Source organism: Sorex fumeus, unplaced genomic scaffold (assembly GCF_029834395.1).
Source record: "Sorex fumeus unplaced genomic scaffold, SorFum_2.1 ptg000019l, whole genome shotgun sequence".
NCBI lineage: Eukaryota > Metazoa > Chordata > Mammalia > Eulipotyphla > Soricidae > Sorex > Sorex fumeus.
The window spans coordinates 41,711,396-41,737,500 of record NW_026606076.1 but is presented as its reverse complement, the minus strand read 5'-3'; the positions used below and the strand labels follow the sequence as shown (position 1 = coordinate 41,737,500).

The 26,105-nt window shown below is 55.2% G+C and overlaps 1 protein-coding gene across 3 annotated transcripts in view; it reads right to left on the bottom strand.

Annotated features, from left to right (window-relative positions):
- Positions 1-25,488, bottom strand: part of SGCD (sarcoglycan delta) — a 248,886-nt gene extending 223,398 nt beyond the window's left edge. For all 3 annotated transcript variants that reach the window (XM_056113070.1, XM_056113072.1, XM_056113071.1), the window contains exon 1: positions 25,455-25,488. The gene's annotated coding sequence lies outside the window, so the exon portion shown is untranslated. The remainder of the gene's footprint in view (positions 1-25,454) is intronic.
- Between the last annotated feature and the right edge of the window lie 617 nt (positions 25,489-26,105).

Here is a 26,105-nt window from a genome sequence, read left to right as displayed (position 1 = left end):
TCGACAAAAATCTCAAGTTCTTTAAATCTGGGAAATTGGAAAGAAGCACTTCATTAGCTGAAAGAGCCACACGGTGATGGGGAGTCATCATTTAGGGGAGAAACGCTGAATAGCGTGCAAACAAATTAAGAAAATTATCACCTTGATGAGGAAAGGGGGGAGGGAAAGCCCCTAATTAAATCATTTTTACAGTGTCCTTTCTGCGCCTATAAAACCAGCAGCAGGGCTGAAGCAATAGCACAGCAGGGAGGGCGTTTGCCTGGCATGCAACCCACCAGGGTTCGATTCCCAGCATCCCATAGGGTCCCCCCGAGCACTGCCAGGAGTAATTTCTGAGTGCAGAGCCAGGAGTAACCCCTGTGCATCGCCGGGTGTGACCCCCAAAAAAACAGAAAAAAATAAATTAACTAAAAAATAATAAAACCAGCTGCAAAATTTCTGATGATTAAACCTACCGCTGGCGCCGATAAGAGGGGAGGCGGTGCCGTGCCCCCCCCCCCCCAGGCAGAGTGAAAACAGAGTTCTTCTAAATTCAGGATTCTTCTAAATTCAGAATGGCACACGGCAGGAACGACCAAAAAACAGTCCAGCCCTCAGCTCCAATGAATCTATTTTTTGCCAATGTGTACTCTAAAAATAACTGAATGGAAGGGGGGGAAGTAGTACATGGACCGCCGCCCGTTTGGGAGGATGAAACAAAACCGAGCCGCAAATCTGAATATGCAACAAGGCGATGAGTTAGCAAACAGCACTAAATCCCCGGGCCGGCATTCTAGAGTGGTAAAATCACGGCCACTATCAGGGCCGGAGCACTAGGTCAGCGGGGAGGCCGCTTGCCTTTCACGTGGCTGACCCGGGTTCGATCCCTGGCATCCTGTAAGGGTGTCCTGAGCCCCACCGGGAGTGAACTCTGAGAATCACCAGGTTGTGGCCCCCAAATAGACCAAAATGATTCCCACCAGGTACTGATGAAGAAAATGTTTATGATCAGCCCTTAAGTGGTGCAGGAACAGGAAAGGCTATAAGCCTGAGGATTGTAACAGTGTAAACTGTAAACAGTGCACATTGTTATAGTACACTAGGATTGTAACAATATAAACCTGAGAAATGGACAGTCAGGAGGCCTGGGAAGCCAGACTTCATCAGGAATCAGCTGCACCAAGCCCTAGTCTGGGACTTCTTGAGTTAATTTACAGAGTTAAAATGTAGATTGTGACCTTAACATCAGACCGGAATCCATAAGGTACACTGAAGACAAGGTTGGCAAAACCTTCCACAACATTGAAGTTTAAGGTATCTTCAAAGATGACACGCCACTGGCCAAGCAAGTGAAAACAGAGGTAGACACATGGGACTATCTTAAACTAAGAAGCTTCTGCACCTCAAAAGAAACAGTGACCAGGGGCTGGAGCAATAGCACAGCGGGTAGGGCGTTTGCCTTGCACGCGGCCGACCCGGGTTCGATTTCCAGCATCCCTGAGCACCGCCAGGAGTGATTCCTGAGTGCATGAGCCAGGAGGAACCCCTGTGCACTGCCAGGTGTGACTTAAAAAGAAAAAAAAGAAAAGAAACAGTGACCAAAGTACAAAGACAGTCTACAGAATGGGAAAGGATCTTCGCCCAATACCCATCTGACAAGGGGTTGATATCAAGGATATACAAAGCACTGGTTGAACTCCACAAGAAGAAAACATCCAATCCCATCAAAAAATGGGGTGATGAAATGAACAGAAACTTTCACAAAGAAGAAATCCGAATGGCCAAAAGGCACATGAGAAAATGCTCTACATCACTAATCATCAGGGAGATGCAGATCAAAACAGCAATGAGATATCATCTCACACCACAGAGACTGGCCCATATCCAAAAGAACAAAGGAACGAGTGTTGGCACGGATGTGGCAAGCAAGGGTCGCTCCTTGGGGCTGGAGTGATAGCACAGCGGGTAGGGCATTTGCCTTGCACGCAGCCGACCCAGGTTCGATTCCCAGCATCCCATATGGCCCCCTGAGCACTGCCAGGAGTAATTCCTGAGTCTCGGAGCCCTGACAAGTTGGGGTGAGTGTGAGGGAGGGAGGAAGAGAGGGAAAGGGGCTGAGCGGACACATGGTTGATGCTAGGGCATTCTGGGAGTGGCGAGAGGCAGCAGGAAACTGGGCCAATGTTCGGGTGTCCTTCGTGTCCCCCCGCCCCAAGGAAAAAGGGAAAGGGATCTGGCCAGAGATACAGGATGTGGGGGAGTGGGGGATGGGGCTCTTGTCTTGCACAGAGCTGACCCCCATGGCACTAAGGCACTAAGGCCCCCAAGCCCCACCAGGAGTGCTCCCCGAGTGAAGAGCCTGGAGGAGTCCTTGAGCATCACTGGGCATGGCCCCAAAACAAAATGACCAAAAAAAAAATTGTTAGCTACTGACACTAGTTTAAATTGTGAACTGATTCTCTCCTACTGTCTCTCTCTCTCCCCATCTCTCCCTCTCTCCTCCTCTCTCCCTGTCTCCCTCTCTCCCCCTCCATCTCTGTCTCTGTCTCTGTCTCTCTCTCCCTCTCCTCTCTCTCTCTCTCTCTCTCTCTCTCTCTCTCTCTCTCCACATATCCCCCCATCTCCCTCCTTTCGCCCACAGCAGCACATGTGCAGAGTCACCTTAGTCAGCTGTGGGGGGCTTCAGAGCGCCTGTGAGCTGGGGCCCAGCACCAAGACTGGCTCTCCCCCACCCCACCCCCACCCACCCTTTGATCCCTGCCCTGCCGCCCAGCCTGGCTCTGTGGGAACTTAACATTTCTGCACTGGCTCTGAACTTCAGGCCTCTCAGGGGGAGAGGGTGGCGCAGGCCTTTCCCTCTGGCTCTGCAGGGTCCGCAGGGAGCTGGCCCCTCTGGCTTTGGTGTTTTGGAAAAGGGGCTTTGATCTCGCTGCCCTGCTGGGCCTTCCTGCCTCACCTGCAGCCTGGCAGAACTAAATAAAAACTTAAGGCATTTGCCTTGCATGTGGCTGCTGTTCTGGGTTTGATCCCCGACACCCCAGAGGGTCCCCTGAGCCCCACCAGGAGTGATTCCTGAGCTGAGATGCTTGGGCATTCTGGGAGTGGCGAGAGCCAGCAGGAAACTGGGCCAATGTTGGGGTGTAGAGCCAGTAGTAAGCCCTGAGCATTGCCGGGTGTGGTCCAAAAAGCAAATAAAGCAAAAATAATAATAAGAAGAATAAGAATAAGAATAAATAAAAGGAAACAAACCCAAAAACTTCCACTTCCACACTGTCCGGAGCCCACCCACCTCCTGGTATCTGCGCCCAAAAACCTCATCCAAGCACTCGCTCCCTATGCCAACATCCACGCTGGGCTGGGGCCATCATTTTGCTTGAGACCAGTGCAAACGTGCCCCATATTGTGAGTGCTTTGGTCTCCCTTCTGCCTCTCTTCCGCTCCTTCTTCCAACCCCTTGCTCCTGCCCATTTCTTTTTTTTCCCCGCTTTTTGGGTCACACCCGGCGATGCTCAGGGGTTACTCCTGGCTCTGCACTCAGGAATTACTCCTGGCAGTGGTCAGGGGACCATATGGGATGCCGGGGATCGAACCTGGGTGGGCCGCGTGCAAGGCAAACACCCTCCCTGCTGTGCTATCACTCCAGTCCTCTGTCGTTTTTTTTTTTCATCTGACCATCCATTAGCTGACATCAGGATGCCTGACGTCCCCGGCCCCGACGCACACTGCAGTTCTCGGGGCTTCCGTGCGGCCGAGAAATTGGCCACAACCCCCGTACGTCTTTGCACAATGCAAACGGATCCCCCTCGCCTCATCGCTCAGTCTGTGGGGTTCTATGGCGGCGAGTCTGTGACTCCCCGAGCCCTGGGGCATCTGGGGAGAGCCCGCTAGAGAGATCCACCCGGCTGCCCATGCTGCCCACTGGAGCAACAGTCCAGCGGGGAGGGCACTAGCCTTGTGCGCTCAGCTGACCCAGGTTCAATCCCGGGCACGCCATGAGGTTACCCCCAGAACCACATCAGGAGTGATCCCTGGGTTCAAAACCAAGAGTAAAATTCAGGGCACTGCCAGGTGTGGCCCCCAAAACCAAACAAAAGCAAGGGGCTAGAGAGATGAGACAGAGCGAGGGCTCCAGCCTGGGACATGGCCAACCTTAATTTGCTCCCGGGCCTGCCACAGGGTCCCTCGAGCACTGCCAGGAGTGACCCTTAAGCACAGAGCCAGGAGTCAGCTCTGAGCAGGGCTGGGTGTGGCCCCAAACACCACACTAATAAAGCCCCCAATAATTTTTTTCCTTTTTGGGTAACACCCAGCAATGCCCAGGGGTTACTCCTGGCTTTGCACTGAGGAATCACTCCTGGCAGTGCTCAGGGCACCATATGGGATGCCAGGGATCGAACCTGGGTCAGCTTCGTGCAAGGCAAATGCCCTACCCACTGTGCTATCAGTCAGGCTCCAAGCCCCCAATATTTTTTGTTCGTTTTACATTTTTTTTTGGTCTTGGGGCTACACCCATGTCATCCTTCTGGCTCTGTTCTCAGGGATCACTCCTGGCGGGGCTCAGGGGACCACACAGAAGCAGGCGGGATAGAACCCGGGTCAACCGTACGTGTGGAAGGAAAAGTCATCCCTTGCTGTTCCGTGAAACAAACCTTGTGTTTTACCCGCCAGGTCCGAGCACTTCTGCAAAGGACACCGATTTATGAGCGATTCTCCGGGAACTGCAATCGAGCATGGAAGGAGCTGACTGGGAGGAAGCTAGGGTTCGGGGAGAATTACTCGAGGAAAACCTCTCCGCCCCATAAAAATCACTGGATTGATGCGTTTAAGTCAAATCTTTCTATGTGCCTCTTGAGGGCAAAAGTGCTCAGATACCTTTGCACAGGTGGACGTTTCCCCCATGCAATGGTGTTGATGGATTTCTGTCCACATTTTGTTCTTCGTTTCTAGCTGCCTTTAACTTTGAAAGGTTAATGGCACAAATTAAAGGAACAAAAATTATGGGGGGGCTGGAGCAATAGCACAGTGGGTAGAGCATTTGCCTTGCACGTGGCTGACCCGGATTCGATTCCCAGCATCCCATATGGTCCCCTGAGCACTGCCAGGAGTCATTCCTGAGTGCAGAGCTAGGAGTAACCCCTGTGCATCACTGAGTGTGGGCCAAAAAAAAGCAAAAAAAAAAATTATGGGGCTGGAGAGATAGGACAGCAGGAGAGATAGGACACTTGCTTTGCATGCAGCCAACCTGGGATCAATCCCCGGCCCCCCCCCCCCCCGAGGGTCCCTGAGCCCCTCCAGGAGTGATCACTGAGCACAGAGTCAGGAGTCAGCCCTGAGTAATGCCAGGTATGGCACCCCCCAAAAAAGTGTATGGATAAACTAATATTAACTAATGCAACAAGTTCAAGGAAAGTAACCTGGACTATAATGAAATAACAGAAAAATTCAATTTTTTTAATGGCATCTAGAACTCTTTCAGCTGCTCAAAAAAAAAATAGGCTTGACATTTGGAAGCAAGGGAAAAACAACACCAAAATAACACACAACCTTCTTAAAGCAACATGCCCTCCCATGCTTCCCTTTTATTTTAAAAGAACAAGACAAAAGCCCAATTCATTTTTCAAAGGTAGGCTAGTGTCTGCCTGTGATCCAGAGACATCAGGGAAGACCATCTGAGCCGGAAAGAAAATAGAAATGAGAGAAGAAAAAAAAAACACGGTGTCTTTAAAGCAACGCTTGCTTTATAATGTTGGACCCTCGTAATCTGCTGGAGGCGGGGGGAGGGCGGTGGGAGGGGGAAGAGGGGGTATAGGGGGAGGGAATCCACTGGCCCAGCCTCCATGGAAAATTGCAGATCAGCCTTGAGACGTAAAGAATAGAAATTCTCAATGGCGCAATCTCACCACCTCACCACTGAGCTCCTCAGAGATGCCGAACTGCTGAAAATTCCAGATACACCGGTACACCGGTGCAAAGGATGAGAACTCTGGGGCCTTCTCAGAATGGGGTGGGTGGCACCAGGCTGTTTTACTCAGGGTGCCCCAGAGGGGCCGAGTGAGAGCCCTCCCCACCCCAAGGGACCCAGCCCTAGCAGGCAAAAACCTCCAGAACTGAACCGCCCCCACGCTCGGGCCAAGCCTCACCCCCGGGGTGAACCTTTTCCTGGACGAACACGTCATAGGACACACCCTACCCATACTCCAAGAGCACTGTACCACATTTGATGGGATTCAAAGTAGGAAGCAACCAACCTTAGAGGGAAATATTGTATTATTTCGGTTCTGCTGTGGGGCAGGGATTTGGGGTTCAGGATGGAAACACCCAAAATATGGTGGTGGGAAGGTATCATGGTGGTGGGACTGGTGCTTGAATATTAAATGTAGTCATATATTGGGAAGGAAAAAAAGAATGGGGTGATGGGGTGAGTGGCCTTCCCCTCATCACCCCTCACCCCCTAGTAGCCACACCCTCATCCCACAACTGCCGCCACCTAAGCTCACAGCCCAGTTAGATGTTCTGGAGTTACTGACGTGGGCAGCTGCAAATGCGGCCATGAGACACCTTCAAACTCTACAACGCTGGGGGCTGTAGCAATAGCACAGCGGGTAGGGTGTTTGCCTTGCACGCGGCCAATCCGGGTTCAATCCCCAGCATCCCATATGGTCCCCGAGCACCACTAGGAGTAATTTCTGAGTGCATGAGCCAGGAGTAACCCCTGAGCATCACCGGGTGTGACCCAAAAAGCAAAAAAAAAAAAAAAAAAAACTCTACAACACTGACACCCCAGTGGGTGCACTCCAGACGGGAACGTGATAGAGAAACCAACTCAGCTCCACTCACAAAAACCTGAACACGGAAGGCCCAACTGGTCACAATGGCTTAGCAAAGCTCAGACCAGGCCTTGATGGTGAGACAGAATGAATTTTCGCAAATGTTACTGAAGGATGGAGTCTTTTTTTTTTTTTTTGGTGTTTCCATTAGCCACTTAATGGTGCCTGCCATAGAGGCAGGCTGTGGGGAAGCGGGAGGGAAACTGGGGGCACTGGTGCTGGGAAATATACACAGGTGCAGGGATGGGCGTTGGAACACTGTAGGACATGATCAGCTTTGTAACTTCGTATCTCATGGTGGCGCAATATTTTTTTTTTAATTTCAGAAAAAGAAGAAATAGCTAAGAGGATGAAGAACGTCTGGCTCCGGGCACATCTCTTCGATTCCACTCTTCTTCCTGCATTAACATATTCCTCAAAGACCCAGGCCCTACACGTGCTAGGGGGAAAGGAAGCTCAGATAGAGAAGAGAGCACCAAATAAAGGGTGTTGGGAGGATCCTCCCAGGGTAGGAGAAGCATGCTGAAAAGACTATAGACCAAATATGATTGCCATTCAATGCCTCTCTTGCAAACCACAGGACCCAAAAGGAGAGAGAGAGAGAACAAAAGGGAATGCCCTGCCACAGAGGCAGGGTGGGATGGGGGGGATGGGGGGGTGGGAGGGATGCTGGGACCTGTGGTGGTGAAGGATGGGCGCTGGTGGAGGGATGGGTATTCGATCATTGTATAACTGAAACCCAAGCACAAAAATTTGTAAGTCTATAACTGTACCTCATGGTGTTTCACTAATAAATAAATAAATAAAAATAAATTAGAAAAAAAAAAGACCTGGGCCCTACGAAAACAGGATGAGAACGTTCTTCGGGTCTCCCAAAGAGGAATCGAAAGAGCTATGTTTGGAGTAACCCACTTCACTCAAATGAGAGAAAGAATCCAGAGTTCTGACCTCCGTCGACGGTCAAGAATCAGGGATGCTGTCTCGTTTGCCAAGGCGTCAAAAATCAGATGGGCAGGTCACGTAATGAGATTTAGAGACAACCTCTGGACTAGAGCCGTTACTGACTGGATTCCACAGGACGTCAAAAGATTGCGCGGCTGCTCACCTACGAGATGGTCAGATTTCTTTGTCAAGACCCTGAACAATCGGTTTGAGGCTGTTCATGTTCCTAGAATGAGCAGACGCCATTGGGCTACACTAGCACGAGACAGGGACAAATGGAGACATTACTAGTGCCTGCCAAGCAAATCGATAAGTAATGGGATGTCAAGTGATCAAACGATCAGAAAAAGAAACACGCCAAGAACTAGTGGATGATTGTGAGTCAACCAATGTGTAAGTCACTTGAAACAGCATCGAAATAGCCGGGAGTGAGGGACCCCGGGAGGGGGAGCAGGGGCCTGGAGATGATTTCCAGCTCCCCAAAGCAGCGCCATGGTCAGCACACGCCCCCTCGTGCCCCAGACTTGGGACCCCGTTACCCCATGGGAGCCGGTGCAGGGAAAACGTGCCATGACCTTGTAGACAAGAGAGGTCTGGCCTCCAGGAAGGATCCAGAACTGGGGACAGGGGCTCCACCCATCTCCCAGGACCGAAGAGCCTCTGAACAGTTGGGTGAGGCCGGCACACGCGTCCCTTCTCCTACCACCTGTTCTGGGCTGATCACCACGGCGGGCGGCTCCAGCTGCCGTTTCCCCCACCAGCTGGAGGGGGTGGGGAACAAACCCAGACCTGCAGCGGGTGAGGAAAGGGCCCACTGTGACCTCCTTCAAACGCCCTACGGAACACTCTGGAACGTCTGCTGCCAAGTGCTGAAATGCATGGACGTGGAGCAATAATTGCACAGCAGGGAGTGCGTTTGCTTTGCACACAGCTGACCTGGGTTCGAGCCCCACCATCCCGTAGGGTTCCCTAAGCACCGCCAGGAGTAATTTCTGAGTGCAGAGCCAGAAGTAACCCCTGTGCATCGCCGGGTGTGACCCAAAAAGCAAAAAAAAAAATTTTTAAAAGTGCTGAAACATGAGCAGGCAAGCTTTACGCTTTGCTTGCACAAGTTCGACTGAGATCAAAAGGCGTCGTCACCCGTGGGCCAGAGGCTCGCAAGGGGGGGTCTTCCTGTCCAGGCTTTTGTTCGTGCCGTTTCTGGCTGGCTGGAGAGACGGCGGCTCAGCACATCCGGTCTTGACAAGAACGGGAGGTGCGGCAGGAGGAGACAGGGAAGGGGTGAGGGGGGCACGGGTCGGGGGGCACAACCCGCAGCTTCTTGAGCCCGGCTGCCCAGCGCCGCGTTCTAATGAGACCCGAGCACAGCTGGAGTGACGGGCAGGCCGGTTACCTGCCTGCGGCACCAGCATCCCTTAAAAATAGCAGCCTGGTGGGTGTCGCTTTGGCATGGTCAGAAATAACAGGATGAGGAAACAAATGAGCACTGCGAAATGCCAAAAATAAGGCAAAAAAAAAAAAAGATACATTCTAAGCTCCTGCTGGTTCTGTCTGAACAGAAGCTGGCCGGGTAGGCACCATGCGGAAAAGTGGATGGCCAAGGGGGAGAGAGCCCCCCGCCAGGGCCCTGAAAGATGTCCACTGGAACCCTGAAAGATGTCTAGGCACTTCGTCTACCCAAGGCTGCTTGGGGCTAGAGCGACGGAATAGCAGGGAAGGCATTTGCGACCAACAGGATTCAATCCCCGGCATCCTATAGGGTCTCCAAAGCCCCTCCAGGAGGGATCCCTGAGCACAGAGCCAGGAGTAACCCCTGAGCATCGCTGGGTTTGGCACCAAAACAAAAACAAACAAACAAACGAAAAGGCTGCTTTCAGACACCACATCCAGACCAGAGAGATATACGGTGCCCCAAACCAAAGGCCCCACCTGGTCCCAGCCTAATAAGGGGCAAACTCTATTTCCTGCCATCAAAAGAGTTTTTCTCTTTTTTCCAGAGTTACCTGGGACGCTCTGGAGGTCCAAGAACACTCTCTGGAAGGGAGTACCCAATAAAGGGTGTTGGGAGGATCCTCCCAGGATGGGAGATGCATGCTGAAAGTAGACTATAGACCGAGCATGATTGCCACTCAATGCCTCTCTTGCAAACCACAGGACCCAAAAAGAAAAAGAACAGAGGGGAAAGCCCTGTCACAGAGGCAGGGTGGGATGGGGGGGGATGGGGGATGGGAAGGATACTGGGATCATTAGTGCTGGAGAATGGGCACTGGCGGGTGGATGGATACTCAATCATTGTATGACTGAAACCCAAGCACAAAAATTTGTAAGTCTACAACTGTACCTCATGGTGTTTCACTAATAAAACTTAAAAAAAAAAAAAGAAACAAAAAGAAAAAGAAAGATGTTCAAATAAAAAAAACTCTCTGTCACAGGAAACTTGTGGTTCTCAGCCCTTTTTTTTTCAACCTGCAGAGTGGAATGGCTCCATCCGTGGATGGGTGGTCGGACATGGGGCTGAAGCGGGCAGCCAAGAGCCCAGGCCCCACACGGACCCGGGGCTGCCCACGGAGCCCTGAGAATTGTCTCTGGGACCGAATTACTTGCAGGGGCCAAGAGATCTTATCTGGCAACACTTTACAGGGGCTGAAGCCACCCAGCGGGGGGAGGGTGTTGGCCTTGCCCACAGCTGACCCAGGTTCGATTCCTGGCACCCCATAGGGTCACCCGAGCCCCATCGGGAATGATCCCTGAGCACAGGGCCAGGAGGAAACCCTGAGCACCGCTGGGTATGGCTCCAAAACAAACAACAAACACGAACACTGTCCTCCCGTTGTTCATCAATTTGCTCGAGCGGGCCCAGTAACGTCTCCATTGTTACTGTGTTTGGCATTTTGAATACGTCACTGGTAGCTTGCCAGGCTTTGCCGTGCGGGCAAGATATTCTCGGCTGGAGCGATAGCACAGCGGTAGGGCGTTTGCCTTGCGTGTAGCCAGCCTGGCTGAGCCAGGTTCGATTCCTCCACCCCTCTCGGAGAGCCCACAAAACAAACAGAAAAGTAAAAATTGGATGAGTTATTTGCCAGGGACTTTGATTATGAAACAGAGAAAGTGACATTTTCTTTTCTTTTTTTTTCGGGTGGCGGGAGGAGGTTACACCCAGTGAGGCTCAGGGTTTACTTTTGGCTCAGGGAACCCTATGGGATGCTGGGGATTGAACCTGGGTGGGCCTCGTGGAAGGCAAATAATCTCCCCACTGTGCTTTCACTCCGGCCCTAGGAAGTGGTATTTTCTAGCATGTCACAGTGTGTGACTTCATAAACAAATCCAAAACTGTGCCTGATGCATTTCTGTGTGTTTTCTAGTTTGTGTGTGTGTGTGTTTTCTTTTTGGGTCATACCCGGCGATGCATAAGGGTTATTCCTGGCTCTGCACTCAGAAATTACTTGTGGCGGGGCTCAGGGGACCCTATCGGATGCTGGGAATAGAACCCGGGTTGGCTGCGTGCAAGGCAAATGCCCTACTGGCTGTGCTATCACTCCAGGCCCTGTTTTCTGGCTCTTGGGGCCATATCTGGTGATGCTCAGGGCTGACTCCTGGCTCTGCACTCAGGAATAACTCCTGGCACTGCTTGGGGCATCCTTTGGGGTGCCAGGGGATCGAACCTGGGCCAGCTGTATGCAAGACAAGCACCCTCCCCGCTGTACTATCACCTCAGCATTTTTTCAACGATGTGTGGTGGTTATCAAAAAATAAAAGTGTCTAACGTTCTAGCTTCCCAGAGGCACCAGGATTAGTGCTTCAGCTCTGGCACGTCTGCGTTAAAAACACCCTTTGTGAACTCTCAAGCCTTCCCGGGGCAGCTGGTTCCTGCAGGGGTCTGCAGGGTCCCAAAGCAGGAGAGGAGGAAGCTGTGGACCCCCTTCTCCTCTCCCTTACAGCTGCTTCTTCCAGAACGTTGGTTTGGGAGACACAGTCGCGCTGAAATGAAACTAATGCCCAGATGGAGACTCTTCAAATGATTATTTTTTTTTTGCTTTTGCTTTTTTTTTTTTCCTACCTGCTGTATTATCATTCCAGCCCCTGATTGATTTTTTTTTAAGGACTTCGCCATGGCATACAAAAGCACTTTACATTCAGGGGAAACCACGCTGGGGATTCTGGATTCTGCTCATCTCCCGGGTCGGCAAGGCAGTACCCAATGCAGCACTGCCTGGTATCGCCAGGAAACGCTGCCAGGCCCCAGACCACCCCAAGAGCACCTGATAAAATGACATAAGATGCCCGACAGCTCATTTCTGGCCGGCTTCGTGAATGGACTGGGTATCACTGCGGGTGGTATGGCTTTGAGGTATCTGGCCTGGAGATCAGACACGTTAAAGGCACTTTCTCTTTTTTGTTTCCTTGTTTGGGAGGGTCACTCTGAGGGATACCCGGTCTGAGGAGAACTACAAGGGCCACAAGGGCCAGTCAGCCCGGCACAACTCAGGGTTTGGGCGGGAAAGGGAAGTAAGGGGGTGCCAGGGATCGAACTCGGGGCTTCTAGTGTGCTAGTGTGTGCCCCATGACCTGAACCATCTCCCACTTACAAGATTTCCCATTTAATGGGGGGCTGGAGTGATAGGACAGCCTGCACACAGCTGACTCGAGTTCAAGCCCCAGCATCCCCCGAGGACCGCCAGGAGTGAGCCCTGGGCACAGAGCCAGAAGGAAGCCCTGAGTGGGGGGGGGGGGGGGGGGGGGCTGGAGCGATAGCACAGCGGGGAAGGTGTTTGCCTTGCATGCGGTCAACACGGGTTTGATCCCCGGCATCCCATAGGGTCCCCCAAGCACTGCCAAGAGTAATTCCTGAGTGCATGAGCCAGGAGTCAGCCCTGAGCATCACAGGGTGTGACCCAAAAAGAAAAACAAAAACAGAAGGAAGCCCTGAGCTCTCCCAAGTGTGGTCCAAAAATGGTCTGGGGGTGGGGGGAGTGAGGGAAGGGGGGGTGGCATGGAAAAATGCTTCCGTGTGAAGCCGGCGGCTGAAATGCTGGCGCAGAAAAACAGCAGGAGTGACGGCACGGAAATACCCGCAGACTCCCAGGCTCTGGACACCAGAGCCAGCGGCTTAGCAGCTGTTCACCCCCAAAGGACTGGACAGCATTTGCGGGGGGAACAAATGAAGGAAAGACGAACGAAGACCACGGGTTCACCCAGAGTTGCGATAGAAACCAAAACCCTCCCTCTGTAGGCTGCACCCAGGGGAAGGGAAGAGAGGTGAGGCTGTGGGCTGAAACCCAGCACCTCACAAAGCAGGTACACATGTGGCCCTGCACCCCACCCCCCTTTGCATGGGTGAAATCCACATCCTGCTGGCTCGGGGGTCTGGACGCCCTCCCCCCTCCCCCACCCCCCACCAGGATCTACACACAAGTCCTCTGCGCAGGTTCTCTGGTTCCCCTCCCCCACACCCTCAATGATTAATTAATAAACAGGGGCTGGAGCGCTAGCACAGCGGGGAGGGTGTTTGCCTCGCACACACGGCCAACCCGGGTTCGACCCCCGGCATCCCATAGGGTTCCCTGAGCACTGCCAGGAGTGATTCCTGAGTGCAGGGCCCAGAGGGACCCCTGAGCATTGCTGCCGGGTGAGACCCCTCCCCAAGAGCCAAAAAGAAAAAGATAATAACAAATAAACATAACTGGCTAAGCTGCATGGGGGACCAGCCGCGGAGAACGTGCCCCCTTCCTGGGGAGAGACGATGAATCAGACAGCGGACCCGAAGCGTCGGTGTTGGTAGCGGTAAATGTTCTCTGTCACCGGCGCTGAAATATTCATCCTGCTCCCTCGGCGGTGCCTCTGGAAATATTTACTCAGCCCACGTTAAAGACTCAATTGGCGCATGAAGCTTCGGTATAAGAAAGCTCCGGACAGATGCAGGGATTGTACCAGCTTCTCAAAAGATGCAGGGGCCCAAAATCAAAAGAGAGGGACTGGAGTGATAGCAGAGCGGGGAGGGTGTTTGCCTGACAGGTGGCCGAGCCGGGTTCGATTCCCAGCATCCCATGGGGTCCCCTGAGCACCGCCAGGAATGATTACTGAATGCAGAGCCAGGAGTAAACCCCTGAGCCAGGACTCAAAAGAAAAAAAAAAAAGGAAGTGAGTAAGTGAGTAGTGGAGGAGTGGCCGACCCAGCCCACAGGATGGGACAGCCATGCCCACAACTCTCTTGGGCGGCAAATCTCAGTGCCCACCACGCAGACATATAAAGGGTTTCCAGGACTAGCAGACCCAGACCAGCAGACCCCCCCAACTCACCCACCCTGCCACCTGTCCTGGCCACAGATACAGGGACAATGAGTTGGCATCCAATCGGTGGCCGAGGTCTGGACCCACCCCACACTGTCCCTCCAGCATTCAGCCCTCCCCGGGACCACCACCTGGTGCTTCTCATCTGAAGCCTGAATCCGGGTTTCCTCATCTTCCCCGCGGCTGGAATGTGGGTCAGTGACAGCTCAGGGCAGAACTGTGCGCACCTCCTAGGGGACTCGGGGTGCCTTGCCGCCATTCTAATGCTCCAGCCCACTCCTTCACTTTTTTTTTTTGCTTTTTGGGTCACACCAGGCTATGCTTAGGGGTTACTCCTGGCTCGGCACTCAGGAATTACTCCTGGTGGTGTTTGGGGGACCCTATGGGATGCTGGGGACTGAACTGGGGTCCGCCGCATGCAAGGCAAACGCTCTCCCTGCTGTGCTATGACTCCAGCCCAGCACTCCTTCACTCTTGATATTAGAAGCTTAACTGTTTGGGTTTAGAGGATTTTGGGGGGGGATGAGGGGGGGTGTCGTTTGTCTTGATTTTTGGCTTCTGACCAGAAGTGCTCAGGGATCAACTCCTTCGCATGATCTGGGAGCCACAATACGGGATGTTCAGGGATCAAACCCAGATCGGCCAAGTACAAGGCAGGTATCTTACCTGCTGAGCTATTGCTCCCGCCCAATTATGTGGGTTTGTTTTTTGGTTTGGGTTTTTTTTGTCTTGGTTTGGTTTTTTGGTTTTGGGGGTCACACCCGGGGATGCTCAGGGGTCACTCCTGTCTCTGCACTCAGGGATCACTCAAGGCAGTGCTCAAGGGAACCCTGTGTGCTGGGTGCTCAGAGGGACCCCTGGCGGTGCTCAGGGGAACTTGGGTGTTCAGCTTCCAGCGTCCCCCAGGCAGGTCCTCTGGGCACTGGGCCCCACCAGCCTGGCCCTTTCTCCCTGGCAACTCTTCCTTGGACCACCCACCAGTTCTCAATTCAAGATACACGTGTCTTCTTCTGAGGTGGCAGCTGCTATATTTGGGGTAAGGATGTGTGTGTGTGGGGGGGTGTCCAATAATAATGCCCTTTACTTGCTCCCATCCGAGCATGGCTGGCTGTCTATAAACACTGCAGGAGTCACAGAGATTTTTCCATTTCTGGGGGGCAAGGTGGGTGCGAAAGGGACCCTGTGAAATGAACGTGATGGTGGTTTCTCTTGAGGGTGATGCCATGGCCTGCCTGGTGGATACTGGCAGCTCTCTTGCTGGCCCAAGTGCCCAGCTGGGGTCTCCATCACAGGCTGGGGCTCGGGGGGCCTGGGGCCTGGAGCCCAGAAAGCACCGTCTCCTCGGTGCCCACCCACACCACCCCCAGGGCAAAGGTTCTCACTCACCACCAGATGTCAGCATGGAAGGAAAAGGTTCAGACAGTGGACCCCAAACAGAAGTCTCAAAAGCAAAGACTGAAGAGGCCTAGAACCTGAGTCCAGCTGGGCAGGCTCTGGCCTTGCACGCAGCTGACCCTGGGTCGATCCCTGGCACCAGCCAGGCACGGCCAGGAAAACACCTCTCCTCCCCCAAGGGATTAAGAGCCAGGAGTGAGCTCCCAGGACCATCCGGTGTGACTCAAAAACCAAAACCAGAAATCCCAAAAGACACAATTCTAGCTCTTCTCTTCCCCAGGTGACCCAGTCACTGATCACGGGGGAAACTGAAGAGAAATAGGAATACTCAATTCCCTTCTCAAAACTCCAAGGGGAGACAGTTTGTTTTTGTTTGTGTGTTGGCTTGTTTTGGTTTTGGCAAAACTTTCAAGGGAGGGGCTGAAGCAATAGCACAGCGGGGAGGGCGTTTGCCTTCCACAGGGCCGACCGGGTTCGATTCTCAGCATCCCATAGGGTCCCCCGAGCACCGCCATGGGTAATTCCTGAGGGCAGAGCCAGGAGTAACCTCTGTGCATCGCTGAGGGTAACCCAAAAAGAAAAAAATATCTTGCAAGGGACAGGAGGAGAAAACTAGCATCGCTGGTCCTCAAGGCAGATAAAACTTCATTTTTATCTTGTGGGGGAAAAATTCTTTAATTTTTTACAGTTGCATTGGGGTCGGCGAGATGGCACAGCAAAAAAGGCACTTGTCTCGCATATAGCCGGGTTCCATCCCCGGCATCCCATAGGGTCCCCCGAGCACCCAGCAGGAGGGATTCCTGAGCAGACAGAGTCAGGAGTGTGCCCTGAGCACTGCCAGGTGTGACCCCCCTGACCCAAAACCAAAGGAACTGCATTGCTTTCGATACAAGCCACCCTCGCTGCCACATTCTTGAACAGGCGACAGGCAACCAGAAACATCGCCCAGGGTTCAACAACAAAACAGGCTGACTGCCACCCCAACGGCCCCCGAGTGGACAAAATCACAAAGAGTTGAGCTACTCAGGCCCAATTTGTAGTCAGAGCATCAAGTCCTATGGTACAAAAATGTCAATCTCAGCACAGCCTTGATGAGATGAGGCCAGTTACCGTATTTCCTGGCTGCCCTGAGAGCTGGAAGCGGGGGCCAGTTACCATATTTCCCAGCTGCCCTCTCTGAGAGCTGGAAGCAGCCCCCTTCCCCCTTCCCCCCCCCCCAGTTACCATATTTCCCAGCTGCGCCTTTTAAGAGCTGGGGGGGGGGGGGGCAGTTACCGTATTCCCCAGGTGGCAGGCCCAATCGGGAGTACGAAAGGGATTTCAGACAGAGTGATGCTTGCATCCGAAAAAAGGAAAACTAAATAAATCACCAGCCAGCCTGAGAGCTCTTTCCGCTTGCTGGCTTTTTCTTTTCTGCTGGCTAGAAAGTAGCCAACGTAAGTGCAAGGAGAAATAGCCAATATAAATAGTTTCTTCTCCAACAAGCAGCCTGGGGCTATGGTAAGACAGCCCCGTGTCCTTTGCATCAGCGGCCCAGAATTGAAAGAAAACAATTCTCCCTGGGAGCCAACGGAACTTCTGTTGCTGAACTCGTGTGTCTGGGGACAGAGCTACTATGGAGAATACATTTGCACACCCCGGGCTCTCCACATTCTTTTTTTTGGGGGGAGACACCAGGCTGGGGTACCGGGATGTGGAGGGCGGAATGGGCAGGATTTTCTTCTCTGGGCCTCCGAGGCCAATAAACAGCGGACTTTTCAAAAGTCCCAACCCTGTATACAGAGAAGAATCCTTGCCTTCCTTTCTGTCCCCAGCAGTTAACACAGGGTCTGCTGCTTCCACCAAGGTCCTGAACCCAGACCCACGCCCTCCGTGGGGCTCCCCAAACCTCCCCAGACCCCCAGCCCACCTTCTACTCTTTTTTGGGGGGGGTCACACCTGGAAATGCACAGAAGTTACTCCTGGCTTTGCACTCAGGATTTATTCCTGGCGGTTCTGGAAATCGAACCCAGGTCAGCCACGTGCAAGGCAAACGCCCTACCCATTGTGCTTCTGCTCCAGCCACTATTTTTTTTTTAACTTAAGAGGCTTTTATTGAATGACACTCACTTGGTTGGGAATGGAAGAACAAAAGGAAAACCCAAACAATCACAGAGAGAGAGAGAGACAGACAGACAGACAGACAGACAGACAAAGACAGAGAGAACACGGGCTTCTCCAGAGGGCGGTGGGGAGGGGAGCAAAGAAAAAGGACCTGAAGGACCTTCCACTCTTTCTGCAGCAAACCCCACCCTGAGATTCCCCTCCACACGCTCCTAGGGTCCAATTCTTCCACTTCTCCTTCCGCCCGTGGGGTTAACTCCATAAAGGAAAACTCAAGCTTCCCTGTGACTTCCTCAGAGCCTCACAGCCTGCCTGCCTTCCACCGCCCTGCACACATGGGCAGCTGAGAGCAAAGGTTTCTATTACTGAATCACCGTGAGAGAGAGCATTACAAGGATGTTCCTGATAGCGTTTCAGTCTGACAGTGTTCCAACACCCGTCCCTCCACCAGTGTCCCCAGGTTCCCTCCCATCACCCCCCTTCAAGATACCCCGCACCCCTGCCTGCCTCTATGGCAGACACCTCTCTGTCTCTTTCTCTCTCTGTCTCTGTCTGTCTGTCTGTCTGTCTCTCTCTCTCTCTCTCTCTCTCTCACACACATACACACACATTTTAGGCATTACGGTTTGCAATACAGATGCTGCAAAGTTTCTCATCATGGCTGCCTCAGAGGGATCTGAAGCTGCTCTGTTCCAATTGGCAAACTCCGATTTCATGTCCCAGCGCCCCCTGTTGGCTAGGGAAGGTGGCGCCTGCAGGCCTGCCCCAGGGCCTTTGCAGGGGACCTTCTAAGTGCAAGGGGCATTCACAGGCTGCAACCTAGGTGCAGCAGCTGGAGTTCATGAGAGGTGCCGCTGTTCTGTCTCAGCCTGCCTGAGTGAACTGGCGCCCCAGGGTGCTTCCGACAGGGAGCAAAGACACAACCCCCACACACACATAAGTAACAGATCCTCATCACGTATCACAGGGAGCTTCATGGAATGAAAAACAAAAACTGCACATGCACGAAAGAGCAAATTCCTGAAAAGGCAAAGAAACTCAGTTCAGAGAGGGAGGGCGTCCCTGGCCCTCTTTTCTTTTGGGGGGGTAAGGGCACACCCAGCGGTGCTCAGGGATAGCTCCCGGGGGGGTCGGCTTGAGGACCCAATGGGATGCCAGGGATGGAACCCGGGTTGGATGCCTGCAAAGCAAGCCCCTTCCCCCTAACACTATCGCTCCAGCCCCCAGGTAACACGTTTCTTCTACACTCTGTAAGATGCTCACCCGTGAAAGTTTGTAAGTCTGTAACTGTACCTCACGGTGATTCATTAAAAATTTGCCTTACAAGCGGCCAACATGGCTGACCCGAGTTCGATTCCTCTGCCCCTCTCAGAAAAATAAATAAATAAATAAGCACTGTAGCACTGTCCTCCCGTTGTTCATCCATTTACTAGAGCGGGCCCAGTAACGTCTCCATCATAAGACTTGTTGTTACTTTTTTTGGCATATCGAATACGCCATGGGTAACTTGCCAAGCAAATAAATAAAATAAAGATTTAAAAAAAAATGATGCTTGCCCGTTGGGAGTACTCTGGTGGACCAGAGATGATTTTATTTGTTTTGGTTTGGTTTTTTGCTCTTTGGGTCACACCCGGCAATGCTCAGGGGTTACTCCTGGCTCTGCACTCAGGAATTACTCCTGGCGGTGCTCAGGGGACCCTTTGGGATGCTGGGAATCGAACTCGGGTGGGCCGCATGCAAAGCAAACGCCCTACCGCTGTACTATCACTCCAGCCCCAGAGACGGTATTACTGAGCGATGTACAACCCCGAGAACCGTCTGGATCCCAGAACCCCATGGGTTGTGTGCAGCCGTGAGGCTCTGGCACACGCTGACGTCCTGACCTTACAGTCTCTGCAACTTTCTCGAAAGCATGGACTCAAGGCAACGGCACGTGCACTCCTGCCCTTCTGCACTGCCTCCCACATCCTCCTTTTCCAAACTTCCTCTCTGGACCCTCTCCTCATCATCTCCCTGGTGACAGCACTGACCCGCACCCCTTCCTGGGTCTGAGAGATGAGAACACAGACGTCAGAGCACACAGTAGCTGCTCAGTAAACCATGGTGGTTCCAGTTGGAGCAAGAGCTGCATGGGGTGACGCTTGCGCAGGAATCCCATACAGATGGATGGAGGGAATCTTGGGGACCACCCCACTCCTGAAGTAAAAAAGGGGAGCTGCATGCTCTGGAGTAGACAACATCAGAGGGGACCTCCATACGCCAGAGGCACAGACAAAGGGTTGCCTTGGTCCTGGAACAGAGACGGGTGGTGGGAAGGGTAGGGTGAGCCTTTTGGGGGAGCTGGGGTTAGCATTGATGACACTTTCAGGCCATCACCCCCCAAAACAAAGATCACGCCCATGGCATGTGTCCCAGAGACTTTGGGGTGCTGTGAAACCCGAGATAAAACCCTCTGCCACACTCGTGCAGGGGTACGCCTTGGGGACGCACGTGCTTCCTGGAACCGACCTTGTGTGGTGGTCCAGCGGCCGAATCCAGAATTCCAGGCCAGAGGATGCCACGTGGGCCCCATTAGCGAGAGGCATGAAGAAAGGGGGGGGGGGGGAGGGCGCATGCGCAGAGCCCTCATCTTCCCAAGCGCAAGCCCGGGGTGGACCACCGCATGGCCGCAAACCGCCACGGTGACTCTGAAGTCTTTAGCAACCACAAGTGCGGAATGCAAGAACTTTGTCCTGCCACGCGTGGGCTGGCGAGGGTCCCGCGGGCCTTCTCCACCCACCACCAGCAGCTGCAACTTGCTCCAGCAAAGCCAGGTCAGGCCCCAGGGAGGGCCTCAAAGGAAGCAAGCAAACAGGACCACCCAGGGATGAAAGAGTTTACATCCCGGGGGGGGGGGGGGCAGGGTGCCGGCCTCGCAGGCGGCTGATCCATGTTCCATCCCCGGCATCCCTTAGGGTCCCCTGAGCACCACTGGGAGTGATCCCAGAGCACTGAGCCACGAGTCAGCCCTGAGCATTGCCAAGTGTGGTCCACCCCAAAAATCAAACTAAGGGGCTGGAGCAGTAGCACAGCGGGGTAGGGCATTCGGCTGTGCACACGGCCAACCTGGCTCGATTCCCAGCATCCCATAGGGTCCCTGAGCACGGCCAGGAATAAATCCTGAGTTCATGAGCCAGGAGTAACCTCTGAGCATCGCTGGGTGTGACCCAAAAAGCAAAAAATAAATAAATAAAATCAAACTAAAAAAGTGAACTGCCTCCTCTAGCCAGACCCTAAGCCTGTCCCCGGGGCTCTGTGCTGACCACCAGGCCACCCTGCCATCTCCTTCCCCTCTCCTCGGCCTCCAGCCCTGCCGCCTTCCTCCCATCTCCATCCTTCCCATCCCTGCAGCCTGGATGTTTCTACGGCTCTGGGGGCCCGCGGAGCGCCAAGTGTGGTTTCTGAGCCACTAATTAAATGCACAGAGAGAAAAAAAAATCACTGTCGCTTATAAACCGGGCTGACCCTTCCCTCCCACCCACCCCCCTCCCCGACATCCCCAGAGATGTCGCAGTGGAGCTTGCCGGAAGCTGTTCCCAAGATTAGCTCATCAACAACTCCATAGACAGCCCCCCCGGGACGCAGCACACCTCACAGTGACCCGCGCGCACACGTCGGAGCATTTTTCTTTCTGTAACTAGGAATGAGAAACACTTTTCCTGTTCGTTTTTATTTTTTTTCCGGGGGGCACACTCAGTGGTGCTCGGGGAACACTCCTGGCTCTGCGTTCCAGGATCACTCCTGGTGAGGCTTGGGGGGGGGACCCTATGAGATGTTGGGAATCGAACCCGGTGCAAAGAAGAAGCCCTCTCCACTGTGCTCTCTCTCCGGCCCCAGCAGGCAGCTTTGTCTGACCCACTGACCCTGAACCCCAAAGTTCCCATCAGTCCCGCAGAAGGGGCCGACAGTTCCTCTACATTTCATACACTGCATCAGGCCTGACGCCGGCAATGTCAGTGGTCCCCACCCTGGCCATGTGTCACACGGGGAGGCGGAGGCAGAGATGCACATGGCCATGGGGACCAGACGCAGGTGCCAGCAAGCCCAGGCCAAGGTTCTACCAGGCAGCCAGGCGGACCCCAGAGAAGGTGATCCCCACTGGTCATTCCCGAAGAGCCGGTCTCTGGCACCTCCACCCTCCCATACCCAGCAAACACAGCACACTCCTTGCCGGCAGGAGGGGCCTCGGCCCTCTGCCTCTGTGCAAACAGCTCAGGTTGTTTTGAACCCACCGGGTGGGCGGCAGCTGCAAGAACTGACCCTGAAGTAAGAGGTCGGGGTGGAGCGCCCCATTCAGAAGAGAAACACGGCACTGGGAAGGAAGACAGGGGAAGGGAGGGGCGGGAAGGAGGGAGGGAGAAAGGAGAGAAAAGAAGGGGGAGGTATGAAGGGGGAAAGTAGGAAAGAAGGGAGGGAGGGAAGGATGAAAGGAGGGAGGGAAGGAAGGAACAAGGGAAGAAGGAGGGAGGGGGAAAGAAGGAGGGAAGGAAGGAAGAAGAGTAGAAGGAAGGAGGGAGGAGGGGTGGAAGGAAGGAAGGAAGGAAGGAAGGAAGGAAGGAAGGAGGGAGGGAGGGAGGGAGGGAGGGAGGGAGGGAAGGAAGAGTAAAAGGAGGGAAGGAGGGAGGGACGGATGGATGAGAGAGGAGGGAGGATGGAAGGAAGGAAGGAAGGAAGGAAGGAAGGAAGGAAGGAAGGAAGGAAGGGAAGGAAGGGAAGGAAGAAAAGTAGAAGGAAGGAGGGAAGGAAGAGGGGAGAAGGAAGGAAGGGAGGGAGGGAGGGAGGGAGGGAGGGAGGGAGGGAGGGAGACAAGCCAACAGTCTGCTGGGACAGATGCCTGACACCTTTGGACATCTTTCAGCGACAGCTGAAGAGAGGACAGGGAAGTCACCCAAACACTAAGTGGAACAGTGTGTGTGTGTGTGTGTGTGTGTGTGTGCGTGCCTGTGTGTGCACGCGCCTGTGTGTGCGCGCGCCTGTGTGTGCGCACATGTGTGGCAGCAGTGGCTGCCTGCAGTTGGGACCAGGGGTGTCCTGGGGAGAAGAGGCCATAGCTCCAGTCCCCACCCAGCTCAGGCCTGAGTTACCCTCAGGCACCAAGTATCCAAACGGGGTGGGGGGCGGGGGGCCCTGGGTGGGAGTCCGCCCAGCCCATGGCAGCTGCTAAGTTGTGGCTACCATGGCCAGGTCACTGAGAGGGGCCCGGCACAGCCCACCCGCCAGAGTTGCTGTGATGACCGAGGTTCCCAGGGTACGAGGCTGACAACACCCCCGCTGGATTGGGCCCTGGCCCAAAGAAATCAGTTTTAGGGGCTGGAGTGACAGCACAGCGGATAGAGCGTTTGCCTTGCATGCAGCCGACCCGGGTTCGATTCCCAGCATCCCATATGGTTCCCTGAGCATCGCCAGGAGTTACCCCTAAGAATCACTGGGTGGGATGCAAAAAAAAAATCAGCTTTTCCAGGAGAGTGGAGAGAATGGTAGGCAGGTACATCAGGAGGAAGTTGGGAGCAATGGGTGGGCCATGGGGTGGGGGGGGGGCGGGGATTCTGCTGAGAATCGCCCAGGGCACATGCACCAGGGGGCACTTCCTTCGGGGGCCCAAGTGTCAGGCTTCCAGGAAGGACAGGGGATCCCCACAACTTGCTTTCCTTGGCTCCTGCCTAGAACGGTGTGGGGAGGGGGGAAGGGGGTCCCTAGAATCACTGCAAATGTGGCTCAGGAGACAAACCTCCCTCCACCCCCATCTCGGATTCTCTTTTTTTTTAACTATTTATTTATTGATTTTGCTTTTTGGGTCACAACCAGCGATGCACAGGGGTGACTCCTGGCTCTGCATTCAGAAGTCACCCCTGGCAGTACCCGGGGGACCCTATGGGATGCTGGGACTCAAACCCGGGTCGGCCTTGTGCAAGGCAAATGTCCTCCCCGCTGTGCTATCACTTCAACCCTGTCTCTATTCTTTTTTTTTTTTTTTTTTTTTTTTGCTTTTTGGGTCTCACCCGGCGATGCCCAGGGGTTACTCCTGGCTCTGCACTCAGGAATCACTCCCTGCGGTACCCGGGGGACCTATGGGATGCTGGGAATCGAACCCAGATCGGCCACGTGCAAGCCATATGCCCTCCCCTCTGTGCTATCGTTCCAGCATCACCATCTCGGATTCTCCAGCCCTGTGTTTACCCAGAAGGAAGAGGGAGATGGAGAGAGAGAGAGAGAGAGAGAGAGAGAGAGAGAGAGAGAGAGAGAGAGAGAGAGAAGCAAAGACAAATGAACTCGGGTATCTGTGCATTTACCAAGAATCCCAACTCCCACATCTCCCTCCCGTGCAGCTGGGATCCAAGCGGGCGCCCACCATCACCACATAATTCACAGCTCCCCAGAGGAGCAGACTCTGGGCAGGGGCTGGGCCCTCTCTGGGCGGCTACATCAGCCAGCGCCCAGTGCCACCCCGAACCAGACTGCAACCTACTCGGCTACCTTCTGTGGCCACAGCGCACTCCCACCTCTACTGATCCCACCAGGGTGCAGTTGGGGGGAGGGGGGGAGGGCAGCTGGTCCTGGCTTGAGAGATAGTGGGAGACGCAGAACCTCTCCCAGAGCAGGGGGCTGGCTCCAGTGCCGGGATGCCTTCACTTCCTCTCTGGCCCCACCAGGCCATGGTGTGGGCGGTTTGGAGGGCGACCCAGGAAATGCCCAGATTCCTCCCTTCTCCGGGGAGGCCAAGCCACCCTCCCCCCTCGAGACCCAAGCGGGAGCCAAGTGTCTGATAGGCATGCAGCCCCCCAGCCCGAAGAGCAACCCCTCCACTCTACCAGGACTCTCCCTGGGCCCCACCTCTGGCGTGCCCAGTCTACAGATGGGCACATCGAGGTCTGGACAAGCCCCGAAGGCGTGGCTTTGGGGCGGCACAGTGGGATGGGGGGGGGGGGTGCTGGTCCACTTCCCACTTCCAGATGTTCAGGGGAAACTTTCCCCCAAGTGCCCCAATCTCCATCGTGGGCCCTGGTAGTGGGCGCAAACCACTCTCTGGCGTGGCCATCTGATGCCTCATCCCTGGGCGGGTGCCCACGCCCACCCAACTGCCGACTCAGCGCCCCCCACCCCAGGCCAGGAAGCAGAGCCAGTGACCTCCATCCCCAACATCGCCCAACATCCACATCCTGGGGGCCCTGGGGGCCGTGCACAAAGGCGCAGAACCCCCAGCCTGACTCACTCCCTGTCCAGCTGGGGGGGGGGGAAGGTTGCGGGGGGCGGGGAAAGGGGAGCTGGGACCACCCCCCCACTGACGGGGATGGCCGGAAGGGGAGGGGGCACAGCCCAGCCCCAGCCAGGCTGAATGGCCCCTCAGTGGCCGGGAGCTGGGCACACAATGGGGCCCGCTGTTCCCCTCTGGCGGGTCGCCAAAGCACGGCGAGGGTCCCCAGCCATGCCTACGAGCCCCCCAGAAGAGGCGCAGTTTGCAGCAGGGCAGGGTTGGGTGGGGGGGGGAGCGGGAGGTGCCCCTGGCGCGGGTCACCTGTTGGATTCTGCCTGGCCACCCCGGGGGTCCAGAAACCGGCAAAGTGGGCGAGACACCTAGTGGCCCCCGGCTGGCGGGTTGGCAATGGGCACGCTGCAGTGGGTCTGAAGGTGGCGGCTCCTGCCCGTCCATCCTCCCCCCCAACTGCCCGGCCTCCCCTCACCCCTACTCCACCCCTGCTGGCCCCCGCCCCTGCCCTGGAGAACCGCCCCGCGGAAAAAAGCGGCGCCCTGCATGGGGCGCACAGGCACCAAGAACGTTAGGGGAGAGGGGGACGCCCCCAAAGGCGCGAAGAGGTGGCAACTTTCTGGGGGCTCCCCGAGCCTGGCCGCCCACCCCACCCCCGGGGCGGGAACCTCACTCACCGCTGGGTGTGGACGCCGGACCTCTCGCGCCTCTGGGGGGGCTATGCGCTCCCCGCGGGGCGGCCGCGGCAGCGGTGGGCGCCCCGGGCTCCCCGGGCGGGCAGCTGGGGGTGCATCGTTCCGGGGTGGGGACCCAGGGGGGTGGGCGCAAGGACTGGGCACTGGGGCTGAGCGCTGACGCGTCCCTGGGGCTCCCCGGGCCGCCGCCTTAGGAGCGGTGCAGGCGAGGCATCGCGGCCGGGGCCAGCGGCTCCTCCCGGGCCGGCCGCGGGCGCCCCAGCCCTCAGCCCCGCGCGCCCCGACCCGACACGCCGCGCCCGCCGCGCCCGCGTCCTCCTGCTGCTGCTCCTCCCTCCTCCTCCTCCTCCTGCTCCTCCTCCTCCTCCGAGGGGTCTGAGCGGGAGGCGGCTCCGGCTCCGGGCTCTCCTCGGCTCCCCTCCGGCCCGGCCCCCGCCGCCTCCCGCGCGCCCACGTGCACGGACCCGGGTATGCGCGCTCGGCTCGGCTCGGCCGGGCTGGGGGAGGAGTGGGGGAGGAGGAGGGGAGCGCCCAATGGAGCCCGCCAGCCAGGCCCCCCCCCCCCACACACACACACATACCCACTCCCAGGAGGCGCCCCTGCTGTTCTGGGAAGGCGGGTGTGCGCCCCTC